The sequence below is a fragment of the Papaver somniferum genome, chromosome 10, assembly GCF_003573695.1.
Source record: "Papaver somniferum cultivar HN1 chromosome 10, ASM357369v1, whole genome shotgun sequence".
NCBI lineage: Eukaryota > Viridiplantae > Streptophyta > Magnoliopsida > Ranunculales > Papaveraceae > Papaver > Papaver somniferum.
In genome coordinates this window covers 94,248,605-94,267,154 of record NC_039367.1, presented here as the reverse complement: position 1 = coordinate 94,267,154, position 18,550 = coordinate 94,248,605, and the positions used below count along the sequence as shown (strand labels likewise).

Here is an 18,550-nt window from a genome sequence, read left to right as displayed (position 1 = left end):
GGGGCGTTAACTATATCAACGCCGGGATGGGGCGTTAACTATATAAACGCCTGGCGTGGGGCGTTAACTATATCAACGCCGGGATGGGGCGTTAACTATATAAACGCCTGGCGTGGGGCGTTAACTATATCAACGCCTGGCTGGGGCGTTAACTATATATACGCCTGGAGTGGGGCGTTACCAATATCAACGTCGGGATGGGCGTTAACTATATATACGCCTGGCGTGGGGCGTTAACAATATCAACGCCGGGCTGGGGCGTTTGTATAATCTTCGTCTGAATGGGGCGTTAATTTTATGAACGCCTGACGTGGGGCGTAAACTTTAGCAACGTCCCAACGGGCGAACATTTCAGCAACGCCTGAACCGGGCGTAACTTATATACACGCCTCTTTATGGGGCGGTGACTTTACGTACGTTTCACAACAGGCGTAGATTATATACACGCCCGATGACAAACGGTGATTATACATCCGCTCCACTATATATAATTTTGGTCTTGGTCCCAGACCAAATATGGTCTGGAATTTGGTTTTGGTCCAGATTTTAGTCTTTACTCCGTCCCGTTGCGTCTCGTCCCTGGACCATAATTATAGGTTTGCTCGTCCACTGCAGTTGCTCTTAGGATCTTTAGAAGACCGTCTACATGGTTAATATTAAAATTTTACTTTCTTCTTAAACATTTACCCCTTTTCACTCTTATGGTGCTTGACTTATCGCTTTATTTGGTTGGTCTTGTAGACCTTCCACCTGACAAGAAATGACTTGACTGGAGCACAAGAGTGAAAATTGCAGCTGGTGCAGGTAAAGGATTGGATTATTTGCATGACAAGGAAAACCCCCTGTTATATACCGAGATTTAAAATGCTCAAATAGTTTACTTGGGGAGGAATACCATCCTAAACTATCTGATTTTGGATTGGTCAAACTGGGTCCTGTTGGGCACAACACTCATGTGTCCACGAGAGGTATGGGCACATATGGTTATCGTGCACCGGAGTATGCAATTACTGGCCAACTTATGTTAGAATCGCAGGGGTGCATAATCTTGTTGCATGCAACAGTAGTTCATTTAGTTAATTTAAAATTCATCATTTCTTGTCATTCGTATTGCTAGATTTACTATGAAATGGTGGTCTTGACTTCCAAACATTGTGTGTGTCTGAATGGATTTGGGAAATGGCTCACGAATTGTACTTTTCATGGTTGACCATTCAATAATTGAGCCCTCCACTTTCTGTTCTTCAGCCTGAATTGCGCTTGCATTATGTTCTGCTCGGTGCTTTTAGTTTCCTGCCTATGTACTTTGAAATGTTTCATGTTTCCTAGATGCACTTTGATCCTCTGATGAATGACGCCAAAAACCCTTTGCAGTACATCCGTCTTAACTAGTTTGTTGCGTTTCTTCTTACAGTTGTTTAAACTATTTGCACCTTGGGATCAGCCTTACAGACCTTTGGAGCAGCTCAATTGATCCAGGGAGCATCCTTACTAAATACCTGGGGAGTGGCTGTACAGATCTCAAACTATCTGTAAGTATTTCTTCCTTGATTTTTAATTCATAAAATTTGGAAAATCTCTTAAACAAACATGTGAAGTTCCGTAAATGGTCATAATTATTGTCGGTAAGTTAGTATGATACTTCTCTACATGTTAGTAAGATATTTCATTTACAGCTCAAGCTTTCATTAGACATGATGATTCTCTACCATTTCTTGAAGACCTGATGTTCTTTTTCCTTGGTGTTTGTTTTGATTTATTTAGCAGCAATGCGGGGCCTAGGAATGGAAGGCTGGATGGATTTATCATGGAATTGATCAAGGCTGAAGTATAAAGGTTCTTTACTTTCAAATGAAGCTAATATTGAAGTAGCATTGGATGATACAGAGTTATCTATTTTGCATCACCTCTCGTGGCAGGTTTTTTGCTTCTACATTTTGTTAAAATTGGATTTTATCATACCCTGTAACATACTTTGAATTTTTGGTTTTGAATCAAATTCTGTGTATGAAAAGATTTGTTGTAAATCAATTTATTTGTATGAATGAAATGCTTAATTTTATTGTAAGTAGTATACTGTGTATGAATCAATATGGCAATAACGGCATATAAAATTTTTTTTGGACAACAATGGTTATAAACTTGTGAATACATTTTTGCCACCGGTAGCTGACGCATGCTTGCAGCAAATGGTGTGGCAAAACATTTTGCAAACAAAATAAAATAAAATATCAAATATAATAAAATAAAATAATCACATTTTTGCCTTGGTCTATTGCCTCACAGGTTGGTGTGGCAATAGATTTTTAAAATAAAATAAAATAAAAATATTGGAATAATTAAATTAGAAAATACTTTTTTTCCTCGAGTTACTGCCTCACCATTTGGTGTGGCATAAAACTCAGCTTTTGCCGCAGTGTATCGTAGGTGTGGCATTAACTTCTTGTCACATAGATTATTGGCACACGGTGTGGCAAAAGGTTTTTATGTTGCAAAAAGCTTTTGCCACATAAATAGTGTGTTCTTGACACATGAAGAGGGTGCTGCAGTAGAGCAACTTTCTTGTAGTGCTAACTAAATCTATCAAGAGAACTTCAAACAGATAACATAGATTTTGATGTTTATGGAAGGTAAACAAAAGTAGTGTACCTTTACATGCATGTACAACGTATCTCTCTCGGAAGATATGACTCTTCTTGTATATATCTATCTACACATCTTCCCTTCGACTTTAACTACAATCCCACTCCTATAAATGGAGCCGGAGGTTCCTCTCCAAAATTGTTGGTGTCTGCAAGTTCATACAGATGTTGAAATATCCTAAATTTACAACCTCTTGCAAATGAAATTCTAATAATAAGCTAATTAGTTATGCCAATAGTTAATAGACATCACATGTATCCTAATGTTTACAGTTTACAAATTCTGACCTTATGCACATGTATTACTTGTTCATATAAAATTTGCCCTAATTTCAAATTTCTATTCACGGAATAAGAAACTACACAACTGTATATATACAATTAAACCCTAGCACCATATATGCACTCTAAATATTCATATAAATTTGCCCTAGTTTCGATTTTCTGTGCACATAATCGAAAATTACCAAAAAAAAAAAAAAAACAATTATCACAGAAAACTAATCAATAGATTCAAATGAAGAAACTAACCTGTTGAAGCAGTCGAATTCTGCAATTCGATGTTTTTTCTCAGTTCAATCTCTTTTGGTTAAAGGTACTCAATTGAAACACTAATTTTAAAATAAAATCCCTCTAGGAAAGCAAATTAGGGTTACCAATTAAGTAACTCTGGTTAACAGAGACCGAACTGAAATTGGCGAAGAAAACTTGAAGATTGGGGTTTCACCTGGTATAGAATCATCGTCTCGATCGTTTAATTTCAACCATTTTCGCCTCAGAGCTCCATGAAAAAGAGAGGACAAATTTTTCTCGATCTGTTCTGATATTTAGTTTTATATTCAGTTTACAATTTAGTCCTCAAAAAGTATAGGTACATTAAATAAAGCCCCCATTTCAGCGAAGTCATATATCATCTTTACGGCTATAATTCGAAAATCATCTGATCCAATGGTTTGTATGTAATGTTCACACGGAAAATGAAACGCGGGGATTTCCCGAGATCCAACGGCTGATTTTTATATTCACCAGATCGAACGGCCCAATTTTGTTCCGTGTTTTGAAATTAGGTCAGAGTTTCAATTTCCCTTGCTCTCATTAAATGGGGGGAGATAAGGAATCTAGAATGTATGGAATACCGGAAAATTAGTAAACGACCATCCAAAACATTAACATAAACCCAAGCCTGACATAACCTGATTTCAGAATATGGAATGCCGGAAAATCAATTTTACTAGATCACATTTTAACAGCAATCTTTAGTCAAATTTACGTGGAGATTTCCTTTTTAGGATATGATTTTTCTTGGCTGATGATTCCATTGGATAGAGGCAACGACTTAGGAAACAGAACATTTGTCAACCAAAAGAAATCATTTAAAATATGAAATAACTTTTGAAATAAAACAAAATGAATCATTTTAAAATGCAAGATCAAAGATTGGATTACCAAAGATTTGATTAAACGGTATCATTGGATTAGACATTGGAGCAATGACCTCAGAAACAAGAGTCATCCTCAAGTAAATCCGAAGGTTTCCATTTTCCCTCGTAGACAGGCAACTTTTGAGTCAACCTTTATTGACGGATAGAGTTAAATAGGTGCTCTTGTTTTGCACAGAATCGGTGGGGAAATGACACTCTAATCCCTTGAGTTGTTAACTTAACTAAACCGTGTACGCGTAAATTATGAAGGCTATTATTGGGCGTCACATTCCAATAGAGGGGCGTCACCTAATAAAAAAAAAACGGGTCACCCATAAGTAATTTCAAAAATCCTTTATCTAAAATAATTTTAGAATGACTAAACAACCCTTATTTGAATAGATTAGCTAGTATTAGATAGGTTGGATTAATGATATTGATTTGTAGTTAGAGATGGAAAATTGGGATTAGTGTTTTAGGTTTTTGGAGGGAAGAGAAAAAAGAAGAAAAAATAGATTTTTTTTTTTTTTTGAAAATCCCTACATCTTGATTTACTCAAATAAAACGATTGATTTGAGTGAGAAAAAAAACGGATTTTTTCCTTTTTATACAGGTTTACGTTTAGGTAGCGATGAACTCATAACCGTAATTAAAGAAAATTTGAAAAAATGCAAGTCGAGAAAAGACCAGTTACGGCCAGGTAATGATAAGAAAAAACAACCGTAGATCTGTTACGACCAGATTTGGTTGTCATTAAGCAAAAAAAAGAAAACCCAACCGTAGGTTTTTGTTACGGCCAGGTTTATTTGGTTGGTGATAAAAAAATCCAACCGTATATCTATTACGGCCAAGTTTGTCCGGTTTATAACCAACCGTAGCTTTTGTTTCCGCGAATTTAAAGTTAGGTATGTAAAATATCTCCTCCTTATCCAAAACGTGTTTAGTTAGATGATTAAAGATATGGTCAGTTTATTTAGGCAGAATTAGAGAATTTTTCTCACATGAACGAGTAATAAAAAAAGTCTTTTTTTTTGGTTTAAAATTTATTTCGGTTAGGTTTTAGGGAGTCCAATCAAACCGTAAATATATTTAAGGTTTAGATATTTAACCGTAATAACTAAAATTTTAATATTTACGGTTAGGAGTTCTTAGTTTCCAAACCGTAGAGAATTTGTAACCCTAATTTTTCCAAATTTGAACCAATTTGATCATAATATCCTACAGTTTGGAGTTCTTGGTTGTGGTTGATTTTAGTTTATAGAATTTGATTTTAGATGGAAGGTAACTTAGACATTTTCTTATTGCATCAAGACATCCCATAACCAAATTTCTAGTCACTAGGAATCAATGTGAAGCCCTTCTATTGAAATGTGACGCCCCAATAATAGCCTTCTAAATTATATACCCGATAATATGAACGGATGGCCAACTTGCCCATCCTTTCTTTTCTTCGTTCTCTCATTTTTCTTCTCTTCTTTCTTCGTTGGGTGAAAAACCTAGTAGAGAGTAGACAGGGGAAATTTATTTCTTATATTAACTAGATATCTATTTTAAATTCCGATACAACTCTATGTTACCGCGGAATATGTTTTTTTCGCAAGTTATGAGAAATCCAGATGCAACTCTTTGTTACCGCAAATCTGGTATAGACGAAAACACCGATAACCCAATTTGACGAATGCTTCAAATACCCAAAATATCCAGTTTTCAAATTGCAATGCCCTAAAATGCAGGATTTAGAATTCAGAAAGGTTTGTAAATGGAGAGTTGATGTATCCAGCCACGGGTTAGCTGTCATTGCAAGTAAGCTCCTTTGTTTTCTTGTTTATATTGAAATTTTCATCTTGTAAGCATCTCTAATGTAGGATTAACTTCATGGAATCATGTTGCACCTTGTTTCTTTATTTGGTGTCAAATAACAACGACGGGGATAACAAGTTATGTATCAATGCATCATGTTCTTATTCTGCTGCTAAGAAATCTATCAAAGAACTCGCTCTTGATTCAAAGGTAATACAAGCATCTCAATCACCCAACATCTCATTATTCTTAGTAGTGCTTGTTTTACTGATATGTATTCGCTTTCACACACTGCGGTTTAATTATTTGGCCGTATGCCTCAATGAAATGTTGCTTGTTTGAGTATCGAGTAGAGGTACTGCGGGTCAGTTAATGAGCGTACCACCTCTATGATTCATGTCTCATAAAATTGTACTTATGGATTGTGAATCATGTCTCAAAAACTAAACACCATAATTGCATTGCAGATATGATAATTTTACATTTGACAGCAAAAGTAGTCCAGGTATCTACACATAGTAGGGACCTTTACAAAGTCTGGCAAATGCAAACAAAGAGAGCTGGTACTTATGATTTGGATATTAGGTGGAGGTGTTGTTGTACAATGGGAAATGGCAGCATTGGTAGGCCAAAGGTATATGTAGGTGGTCCTCCCCTTTAGACATGATTCAATCTTGAAGGTTCTATTGGTAGCATTAGTCAAAGAGTATTCAGTTAGTGTTTCATTTCTTTCGACTTCGTAACCTCATTTGTAGGATTTTATAGGCCCTAGTGGATGGATCTAATCATTGTATTATGTGAAAGTTGGTGTTTATTTACCCAGAGTTGCTTATTCTCTTACCATTGTTTCGATTAAGTTCATGAATAATTCATCTGCTACCATATGTTACGAAGCTATCAGATGTGAGTAATATTGATATCAAGGTACCCATTTTAATAAATACAACCGTCGGGACCAATAACTCATTTTAATTTATACGCCCCTGAGGGCCAGAGACCCAATTTATTTTATGCGACCTTCTAGTGCTCTACCGAATTTATTGTGGGGAAAAAACGGTTCAGTCCAAAAATCCCCGAAAAAAAATAGATTAATCCATCCCGTTCCAATTAGGAACAGATTAGTCCAAAAAATGTATAAAGACGCTGCTGACCTCCACACGTCTTTCATAAAGCACAAGTACAACGAGTGGAAATTGTTTTGTAACTAACACATTCAACATGGACGTGACACGTCAACAATTTTAAATAATATAAAAAATAATTAAAAACAATTTATCTTTTAAAACGCTCTACCAAAATTGACAAACTTTATATATATGGAAAGCATTTTCCGAGAGCTACAAAAAGAGTACAAATATGATTATATAATTTTCATTTTTAAAATTTTTTAAGTTACATTTGTGTGTACAATTATGTACACCGCTGCAAACATCCAAAAAAATCCAAAATTCATGATAGCCAGACTGCCATCCTAGTTCGCACAGACTGAGAAAAATATCAACCATCCCAAGCTCCAGTTGGATAACATCCATAATAGCCGGACTGCATCGAGGACAAAACAATAAACATAAAAAATCGCAGCTTGAAAAGAAAGTGATTATCCTTTCACCAACATCCACATAAGAAAACAAAGCAAGAAAAACGAGCTACAAATCTACAAAACATATTTGTGCAGGTGAATAGCCAAATGTTGGCATGATTTTGCTTTTGGGTAGTCATGACAACTTTTAACTTGGGTTCACATACGCGTATTTGTTTCCTGAACCTATAGGGGTTAATTGGCAATCTAAAAGAGACTGTTAGTAGGGATTATGTAAGGGTGTAAAGCTAATTAGTGTAATGTGTCTCAGACACCAAGTGAGTGCTTCCTGCCTAGGAATCTAGGGATCTAGATCACTGACAAAGAGAACAGATATTAGTTAGCGAGTGCTTACTGCTTCGTATTTGGGTTTACTCCTGTCATGGAGCATTTCCTGTCATGGAGCATTTCTGCAACTTCAAAACAGATATTCCATCACAACGTTTACAATTCCCTTCAATTGAAAATAAAAAGTTAGTTTAAGGTCAGAGACACAAGCCATGTGGGCATTACTACACAAATTTAATATGGCTTCAAAATATCCCAACACAGTGATTCATTGCACTTTATTGAAAAGGAGATTACTAACATGCACAACAGATCAATCATACTCACACCTAGACCTACTTTTTCATTAGAAGTATATTGGTGCATCAATATATTCATCCATTTGAAACATTCCTAAAACCAATCCTTCATAGCCACAAACAAACCTACTTTTTCATTGAAAATACACTGGTGCACCAATGTGTACACCCCTGCAAAACATGCATAAAATCGATTATTCATATTCACATTTGGGCACACTTTTTCATGGGAATTATACAGGTGCAGCAATGTGTACACCCCTGCAAAACATGTAGAAAAACGATCATTCATAACCACACACAAACCTACTTTTACATGAGAATGACAAAGGTGCACCAATATGTACACCGCTTCAAAACATGCATAAAGATGACCATTCACAACCACACATGAACCTCTTTTTCCATGGGAATTACTTCCTACAGGTGTACCAATATGTACACCGTTGTAAAACAAGTAATAATCATAAAAAATCCAATATATTCACAAGAAGAACCATAATAGTCATCACAAAAAAGTAAAGTGACAGATAGACACAAATCAGTTAAATCATTAAGTAAGAAGGATTTTGATACCTTATTAAGATCTAAAACTTGTGCATTGCTCTTCTTCACTTTCTTAAGCTCCCTCGAAAAGTACCTAAACACGCAAGAATGTTATTAAAATCATCCCATGATATCCAAAAACAACTTGGGGTCTCATCAAAAATTAGTTTTTTTATATTTTTGAGAGAGTACAATGATGTACACACCTACAAAAATCTAGCATCCATACCCAAAACAGACCATATATCATTGAGACTGTGCAATGGTGTATACACCTACAATAATCCAACAAATCCAACATATATACCCACAAAAAATGCCATAAATTCATGAGAGAAGATAATGGCATACAACTATAAACACACTTACAAAAATTCAGCATCTATATACCCAAACAATACACATATATTATTGAGATAGCACAGTGGTGTACAACTATGTACACACCTATAATAAATCTAAAAACGCAAACATCCATGTCCACAAATCAATTCATACATATTATTGACATTGTACAATGGTGTACAAATATGTATGCACATACAAAACCCCAACAAATCCAACATATTACATACAAGAAAAAAAAAACCCATAAAATCACGAGAGAGCACAATGATGTACAACTATGTACACACTTACAAAAATTCATCATTTATATTGAAATACTCATTTCCACAAACTATAGCTACTATCTGTTTGATAACAAAACCCACAAATACTCAAATACTATGGTAATTCATTGTAACTTAAACTATAACTGGTGTACAAGCATATACACCTCGTATAACAAGCACAGAGAACACAGTGCACTTTTATGTGCACCGTTTATAACTGGTGTACAAGAAAATACACCTATCGTGTATAAACTGCAAGCTCATGTTGCCTAACAGTTTAGAAGTTTTTGCAGCAGCGTGGTGCTTTTCCAACATCTGACCCAAAAAGAAAATGTGTATAACTATTTGCACATTAGAAAAAACAAAAAAAGAAACAAAAAAAAACAAACTAATTTTTAGCTTAAGACATATGTTCGACGTAAAAATTGGTATTTTAAAGTTTTGACTAATTGTGCATCCGACCCACTCACCGATTTGCAATAACCATTTGCAAGGAAAAGCCTCATACTAGCTCCGCATGCACTTCTGGGATCCCATCATTAGTGAACCCATGTGTATTTCTATCAACAGTCTTTGTATCAGTCACCTGAATGCGAACAAAAATAAGTACAATTTCAATGTAACTACCAACTTCAGAATAATAACGATAAGATCATCTTCTAAAATTTTTACTAAAAGATAATTAGGGGATTTAGTTCTTATAAATTATAATAGTTACAGTCACTGGATTAGTAGATTGTTCTCATCGCAAAATTAAGGCATGAAATAACCAATACGAGTTTTGATACATTAAGTAGTCTGTGATATCCAAAATGACAAATGTGTCATTCAAAAGTAAACGACCCCTTTAACTGTTGTTTCGAAAACAGAAACAAGACGCTCACTAAATGGGTTATGTAGAGACCATATCAATTTTGTTTAAACCTTCAAAAATTTCCAGTCATTCTCAAATTTATAGAGGTGTTTTCTAATGGTTTTTCCCATCAGAAGCATCTAAAGAAGGATTCTGGCACACAATCTCATCCTAATAGCCAGTGATATCCTAATATAAGACTATAGTCTATATATCCCGAGAAGACTCTAGAAAACTGTTTTTTTACAAGTTTAGGTGTTGTTCACGTAATGGAAATGAACTTGGATGAAGAAAAATCATTTTCTAGCAAATTAAATTGAGACATCTATTCATATACTAACCTTCTTCCCCTTTTTTTCTTTTTATACTTCCTAGCCATTGCGAAGCCCTATGTAAGACAAGTTATAAAGGACTTCTCGTTGTGTGGTTCCATGCTAAGACTCTTTTTGTAGGTTGTCATCCTATACGTATCTAATCTTTCAAACAAGCTTCTTATAATATTGTGATTTAGTATGCATTAAGTAACTATAAATTGTGCGTAAGAAATCAGCTAAACCTCAACATGCAACAGAAGTAGAACCAATACCTAAATGAAGTCCATTAGATTATATTAAGTGCATATGCAGTTTCCCACAAAGGTCTCAATGCAAGATATGTTGGAGGAGGAAAAAAAATGATTACCAAAAATACATCCAACATACCACAAATCTACTGGAATTGAGAAGAATAGTGAGTGGCTTTAAGGAGAACTCCTGCTGCCCTGTTACAAAATTTGAATATGAAATCAAAACTAAATATGAATATATGATAATACTGTGTTTGAAACTGAATAAAAATCATATTAGAAACATCATCTAATTTAAAATTTCAAAAATCTAAAATCACCTTAAATCTGAAAACTTCGGCATAACCTCAACCTCAAATCCTAGTACATGGATAGGTGATTGTTAACCCCTAGCTTCTTGTCTCACTGTCACTCTTTTTCAAATCTGTATATAAGAAGATTAAATCGCAATGCATGAGTTGTAAACAATTAACAATCAAAATCAGCAAATTCTCAACAAAAATTAGGAAATGTTAAAAACAAGCTACTGATTTAGAATCTATGAATCTAAATAAGATTTAGATGGAATTTTACCAGATCTGTTTGTTTTGAGATATTCTTTCATAGGTTGATCTATTCATTGTAACAGCAAAGAAGAGAACTAAAAGATAAACGAAGAGAAATTTGATTTGGTGAAATAAACGAGAAATAAAGAAAGAATGAAAAAGTAGACCTCAGACTACAAAAGAAAATTGAACAAGAGAAGGAAGAAATCACTGAAATAACATTAATCAAAAATCAAAATCCTAACGTGGAACGAGAGATCTCTATTAAAACCCAAAATATCGCTTCTCTCTTGTCAAAAGTCTCGGAATTTGGGCTCTCTCTTGATCGAGGGACATTTAGGACAATATGAAAAGGTCGAAGTTTCTGGATCGGTGAGATTTTGGATTAACTCGTTTGGAATTTGGACCAAACTGTAAACACAGAGATTATTTGGACTGATCAGTACTAGGCCTGAGACGGGTGGACTGGAACGTCCAAAGCCCAGCAAAAATGGGATTAAACGTCAATTTCTACATTTATTTTATAGGACTGACCGGAACCCATTGTTTCTCTTTGATATTTGTACTGCCACTTTAAACATAGTTCAAGAGCAAAAACCATTATTAAGTTTTTGATTGGATTTGAATTTAAATAAGTTTTCAGAGGTAGGGCACAATAAAATCATCAAGAAACAGAAACAACAAACACCCATCTAAGGTGTCATCCTCTTCAGGAAATAACCTACAATTAAATGCACCATCAACGGATCCTTTCGATCTACTGCTTGGGTTACACGACGCCATGGAAGCACGTACTGCACACATGAGAAGAGAATTCCCTCTTCTCGAAAGAGACCTCGCGACCGTGAAGAAACTCCAGGTTTCTCAAGAGGTTTGTGTTTGTGTTTTTTTTTCTTTTTGTGTGTGTTTGTTTAACTGATTTTGCTTGGTGAACCAAGTTATTGCTGTTCGTTGGGATCGAATTGCTTGGATTGTTTGCTTCGTATACATCTAACTTATTACCATGGTTCTCCAGGCAGTTGCGAATAACTCTACAGGAGGTTCAGTAGCTATCACCGCCCTGATAATTGAGAACATGCTTCTGAAAGGGGTCCAATCATGGGCTCCCAAGCTGCCATTCGGAAGAGCTGTGGTTGATTTCTCTTCTCCTAATGTTGCAATGTCGATGGCTGTTAGTCCACACCTGAGATCAACAGTAGTGGGAGATGTAATATCTCTCATGATGCAGTTTGCAAAGGTAGATGCGCTCCGAAGGAACCATATATGAGACTGGGGAGTGTGGGAAACTGATGCAGGGCATACTACAATTCCAGAAGATTCCGCTTAGAGGTTTGGCTTCCATGGTTTCCTAGTTTCAGTCTTTCTTATTTTTAGGATTCTTTTAGATTTCCTTTTAGTTTTCTGTTTCCTAGTTTAGTTATTCTTCAAGCCTATATAAAGGCTAGATTAAGTCTTGTAAGAGCTATCTATTACTCAATCAAATTATTAAACACAAAACTTACTTTCTCTTCTTGCTTGAATTCTCTTATCTTCTTGCTTATAGCAATCTAGTATTGCTTTCTTTTACCTTGTTCCACATTAGTTGGTATCAACCGCTTAGTTTTAGGTTTTCATCCTATAACTTGATCCTTTACATCGCTTCCGCAACACCTTTCAGTCCTTTTTTTAGTTCCTTTTCGTATACAAAAAAAAAAAAAAGATGACTGCTCAACCAGTTACTCTAGCAGCAATCGAAGCTCTCATCAAATCTCATACCGAGATTTTGGAAAAAAACATTACTGAAGCTCTTGAGAAGTCCATGGAGGAAAAATTAGGGTTAAGAGATACCAAGCTTGAAACCATGCAGAATCAACTTTTGAAGGTTGCAAAACATATAAATCTAGATTTGGATAAGCCTGAGCTTGTAGACTTAGAAGGAAAAACTAAAGAATATATACTTCAGTTTTTACAGAATGATGAAGTACCTGAAGATGTATTGCGTACTTTAAACATTAAGAAACTGTATGAACGTTTCATAGGTCATTCAAAGAAGAAGATAATTTCTCCTACACTTGACAGTGATGATGAAGATGAACGTGAGAACGATCTAGAGAAGAATTGGATTGGAGAACGACGTTTAAAAACTGGTCACAACCCTTACAGTTCTTTACCAGAATATAAGCTAAAAGCTGATATTCCCAACTTCTCTGGAAATTTTCATATTGAAGAACTAACTGATTGGTTCTTTGAGGTAGAAGCTTTTTTTGAATTTATGGAAGTCCCTGAAGATTCTAAGGTCAAACTTGTGACTTACAAGCTCAAAGGAGGAGATGCAGCCTGGTGGGATAAGATCTGTGATGATCGAAGAAACGCTAACAAACCGAAAATACGTACTTGGACACGTATGAAAACTTTGATCAGGGATAAGTTCTTACCTAGAGACTTTATGCAGCAACTTTTCATCAAATTGCAGAACATTCAGCAGGGGGCACGCACTGTTGAAGAATATGTGTCCGATTTTTATAATTTGGTGGCACGAAATCAACTCAAAGAATCTGAAGAACAGTTAGTTGCAAGATTCATTGAGGGGATGAATAGATTAATACAAAATGGTATGACTCATTGAGTTTTTACTATGTTCGAAGCGGTGCAGCAAGCTATTAAGATAGAAAATCGCCTTCGTTCTTCTAGGATTATCCATCCAGACAAGGGCGTTATCAAAATAATTCAGGGGTACCAATTCATCTCAAAACTTTTCTCCAGATACTGTTTTGAATTCCCAGGCCTCCTTATGATGATGTTAGCCATTCACATCGACAACCTAGCCATATTGTGCCTTATACTCCACCTCTGGCTACACCTATCTTAGCCAATCCAGTTGATCTTCAGCCGGGTCAGCAGTCTCACTCTCTGCAACCAACTCCTCCTACTACAGGGAATCGGTTTCATAACAGGCAAAACAATTTCCACCGCAACAGAGAATACTAAACTTATGCAAAATTTCGTGGAGATAAGTGCAATAAATGCCAGCAATCGGGGCACACTCTAGTGATTGTCGGAAATTCAATGCTTTGATTGGTGAACCTCAGTTCATTAATGAAGTCACTGGTGCGCTTAATGAGTTCGAAGATGAAGACTCACCTGGTGATGACGATGAGTTTGTTGGGATGATTCGTCCATTATTTCTTACTCAACAATGCAAGTCTCAGAGACACAGTATTTTAAATCCAGATGTTATATTGGGGGTAAAATCTGCAAGATGATAATTGATAGTGGCAGTGTGGATAATTATATTGCTGATCACGTAGTTAAGAAGCTTGAACTACCAGTAACTTCTCATCCAGAACCTTACACTGTAGGATGGGTTAATGCCTCTAGCACACAGAAGATTACTCTTCAGTGTTATGTGTCATTCTCTTTTGAGGGTTATGAAGACACAGTTCTATGTGATGTCATTAATATGACGGCAACCCATCTTCTTCTTGGCAGACCTTGGCAATACGATCTTCACGCGGTTCACAATGGATTCGATACTTACACTTTTGTTCATAATGGGAAAACCAAGGTTCTTAGTCCATCCAATTCCACTTCAAACTCTTGTGCGCAGACTGATGCTGTCGTAGCCACTGTTATTCGTTCTTTGCACCCACAACATTCTTTACATTCCCATGAAGATTCTAAGCCTATGATTGAGTTGCCTGCAAAGGTGAATCCCTTATTATTTCAATATAATGTTTTATTTCCAGATGAACTACCAACTGCATTACCTCCTTTACGGAATATTCAACACTGCATCGATTTTATTCCTGGAGCCTCTTTACCAAACCAAGCACACTATCGCTTGAGTCCTGCTGAGCATGAGATATTACAAGGACAGGTAAATGATTTTTTTACAAAGGGTTTGATACGACCTAGCAACAGTCCTTGTGCCAGTCCTGCCTTCTTGGTTAGTAAAAAAGACAATGGATGGAGGATGTGTATCGATTGCAGAACATTAAATACCATCACCATTCCTTATAGATTTCCGATCCCGCGTACTAATGATATGATTGATTTACTGTCGGGCTCTATTATTTTTACTAAGTTGGATTTACGCAGTGGTTACCACCAAATACGCATTCGAGGTAGAGATGAGTGGAAAACAACATTGAAGACACGTGAAGGTTTATATGAATGGCTGGTCATGCCATTTGGGTTATCTAATGCACCTAGTACTTTTATGCGACTTATGAATCAGGTTCTCCAACCCTTTCTCAGTAAATTTGTTATTGTCTATTTTGATGACATACTAATTTTTAGTCGCAGTGAGCCAGAACACCTCCAACATCTTTCACAAGTGTTTCAAGTTCTTGCTGACAACTCTTTATATGTTAATTTGAAGAAGTGTACCTTCATGGATTCTTCAGTAACATTTTTGGGATATGTGATTTCTACTGATGGTATTCATGTCGATCCTTCTAAAGTTCAAGAAATTGAAGATTGGCCAGTTCCTACTTCTATTCGTGATGTTCGTAGTTTTCATGGTTTGGCTTCTTTCTATCGAAGATTTGTGAAGAACTTTAGCTCTATTTCTGCACCTTTGACTGACTGTCTCAAGAAGGAGAAGTTTGAGTGGACGGAAGCAATGGATAAAAGCTTTATTCTTCTTAAAGAAAAGCTTTGTACGACACCAATTCTTGCACTTCCGAATTTCAACAAGCCTTTTGAAATAGATTGTGATGCATCTGTTGTTGGTATTGGTGCAGTATTATCACAGGAGGGTCATCCAATTGCATATTACAGTATGAAGAATTCAGATGCACAAAATAAATGGTCTACATATGAATTAGAGTTATTGGCTCTTGTTCAATCTCTTAAGCAGTGGCATACTTATCTTATACATAGGGAATTTGTTGTCAACACTGACAACCATGCTTTGAAGTTTTTGAATACTTCTGCTAAAGTTAACAGAATGCATGATTGATGGCTTTCCACACTCAACAAATACACTTTCTCCGTGAGACATAAAAGTGGAAAATTGAATCAAGTTGCTGATGCCTTAAGTAGAAGAAGTCATCTATTAACAACAATTCATAATGAGAGTTATGCATTTGACTATATCAAAGACATTTATCTAGAAGATGAAGATTTTGGAAAACTATGGGATCAATGCAGTTCTCAAACTCATGGGGTTGATGATTTTCTTATACAAGAAGGTTTTCTTTTTAAAGGGAATCGATTATGTATTCCTCAAGGGTCTTTACGTTTACATCTTATGCGAGAATTACATGGCAGTGGTCTTGGTGGTCATTTTGGGAGAGATAAAACCATTGCCCTGATTGAAGAAAGATATTTCTGGCCATCTTTGAAACGTGATTTACAAAAGTTCGTACAAAAAAGCATGGTCTGTCAGAGAGCAAAGGGTACAATTCAAAATACCGGTTTGTATACTCCTTTACCAGTTCCTGATGCACCTTGGGTTGATATAAGTATGGATTTTATACTTGGTTTACCTCGTACTGCTAGAGGTAATGATTTTGTTATAGTCGTAGTTGATCGTTACTCTAAAAAGGCTCACTTCGTAGCTTGTAAGAAATCAACTGATGCTTCTAATGTTGCTTCTTTGTTCTTTAAAGAAGTAGTAAGATTGCATGGGGTTCCAAAGTCTATCACTTCTGACAGAGATACAAAATTTTTGAGTTATTTCTGGAAAAGTTTATGGATGCGCTTAGGCACAGTTTTACAATTCAGCACAACTTCACATCCGCAAACTGATGGACAGACTGAGGTTGTTAATAGATCAGTTGGGAATTTGATTAGAGCTAAGTGCCTGGATAATAGTAAGCAGTGGGATGTGTTATTTCCACATATGGAATTCGCTTTCAACACTTCTGTGAATCGTTCTACTGGGAAAAATCCATTTGAGATTGTGTACTCTAAAGTACCTAATCATACTCTTGATTTGGTAGCCTTACCCACCACACAGAGTACAAACACCGCAGCCGAATCTTTTGTATACAAAGCAACTGAATTACATAATGAAGTAAAATCTAAACTGGAGAAGTCCAATTCTAAATATAAAGAGGATGCTGATAAACACAAGAGGTTTAAAACCTTCAAGGAAGGGGAGCTCGTGATGATACATCTAAGAAAAGAGAGATTTCCAGTGGGTACTTATAACAAAACCAAGATGAAGAAATATGGTCCTTTCAAGGTTTTAAAGAAGATCAATGATAATGCTTATGTTATTGATCTACCAAATGATTGGAATGTCTCCAACACATTTAATGTTTAAGAGATTTTTACGTTTCATGGTGACAATGAACTTCTGGTTTGTTTGGAAAACTCGAGGACGAGCTTTACTCTAGAAGGGGGGGACTGATGCAGGGCATACTACAATTCCAGAAGATTCCACTTAGAGGTTTGGCTTCCATGGTTTCCTAGTTTCAGTCTTTCTTATTTTTAGGATTCTTTTAGATTTCCTTTTAGTTTTCTGTTTCCTAGTTTAGTTATTCTTCAAGCCTATATAAAGGCTAGATTAAGTCTTGTAAGAGCTATCTATTACTCAATCAAATTATTAAACACAAAACTTATCTTTCTCTTCTTGCTTGAATTCTCTCCTCTTCTTGCTTATAGCAATCTAGTATTGCTTTCTTTTACCTTGTTCCACATTAGAAACCCATGTAATTTTTTGGTCGCCTTATGCTAGTAAACTCTATGTTTAAGTGTATATTTTTGTTATCCGTTAAAAGGCCAGAAATGTGTGTGTGTGTTTAATCAAATCATCACCATTATTAGTATCATAACTTGTTAGTTTCCGTAACAACCTTAGTGCTTTTTGAACTTGCAGTTTGGCATGTTGATTGAGTATTTAGGGGAGAGGTACCCTGGCTGGGATAGTACAGGGGAGCAGGCTCTACTGAGTGACGAAGACAAAAGAAAACAGTGGAGATGGAGCGCAGAATATAACAAGACTAATTTAGAGGGAAAAAACATAGCTGATGTATATAGTATCCATAGTAGAGCTGGCAAACAAGCTGAAACCCACGGGTTAACCCGTGCCCGGCCCGTAAAAACCCGAACCCGGCTGGTTTCTAAACAAGCCGGGTTCGGGTTAGAGAAATGACGGCTTGTGAATAAACGGGTTAACCCGTCCCGGCCCGTGAAACCGCGGGTACAACCCGTAAACCCGTCCACAATTACTAATTAGTAATTTTTATATAATCATGTCCGTCGGATTATCTAGGATTAATCACATCCACACGATTAAGGTATAAAAGGCGAAACCCTAAAACTAAATGAAGAGATATCTTTCTTTTTTATCTCTCTCTTTTCTTCTTCTGCTCCTTGCCTCCTTCCCTTCTTCTGCGTTCTTCAGTTGTGAATTGAATCTGGGATAAACAATGAATCATTTGGCACGATTCTCTGGAAGCTAGGTCT

General features: G+C 36.1%; 1 long non-coding RNA gene across 1 annotated transcript; it reads right to left on the bottom strand.

Moving 5' to 3' along the window:
• Positions 1–2,219: 2,219 nt before the first annotated feature.
• On the bottom strand, positions 2,220–3,459 carry LOC113319504. The gene is made up of 2 exons (XR_003345557.1): positions 3,174–3,459; positions 2,220–2,791 (listed from the first exon to the last, which is right to left on the bottom strand). It is a non-coding gene; the product is annotated as an uncharacterized LOC113319504 (long non-coding RNA).
• Positions 3,460–18,550: the final 15,091 nt, after the last annotated feature.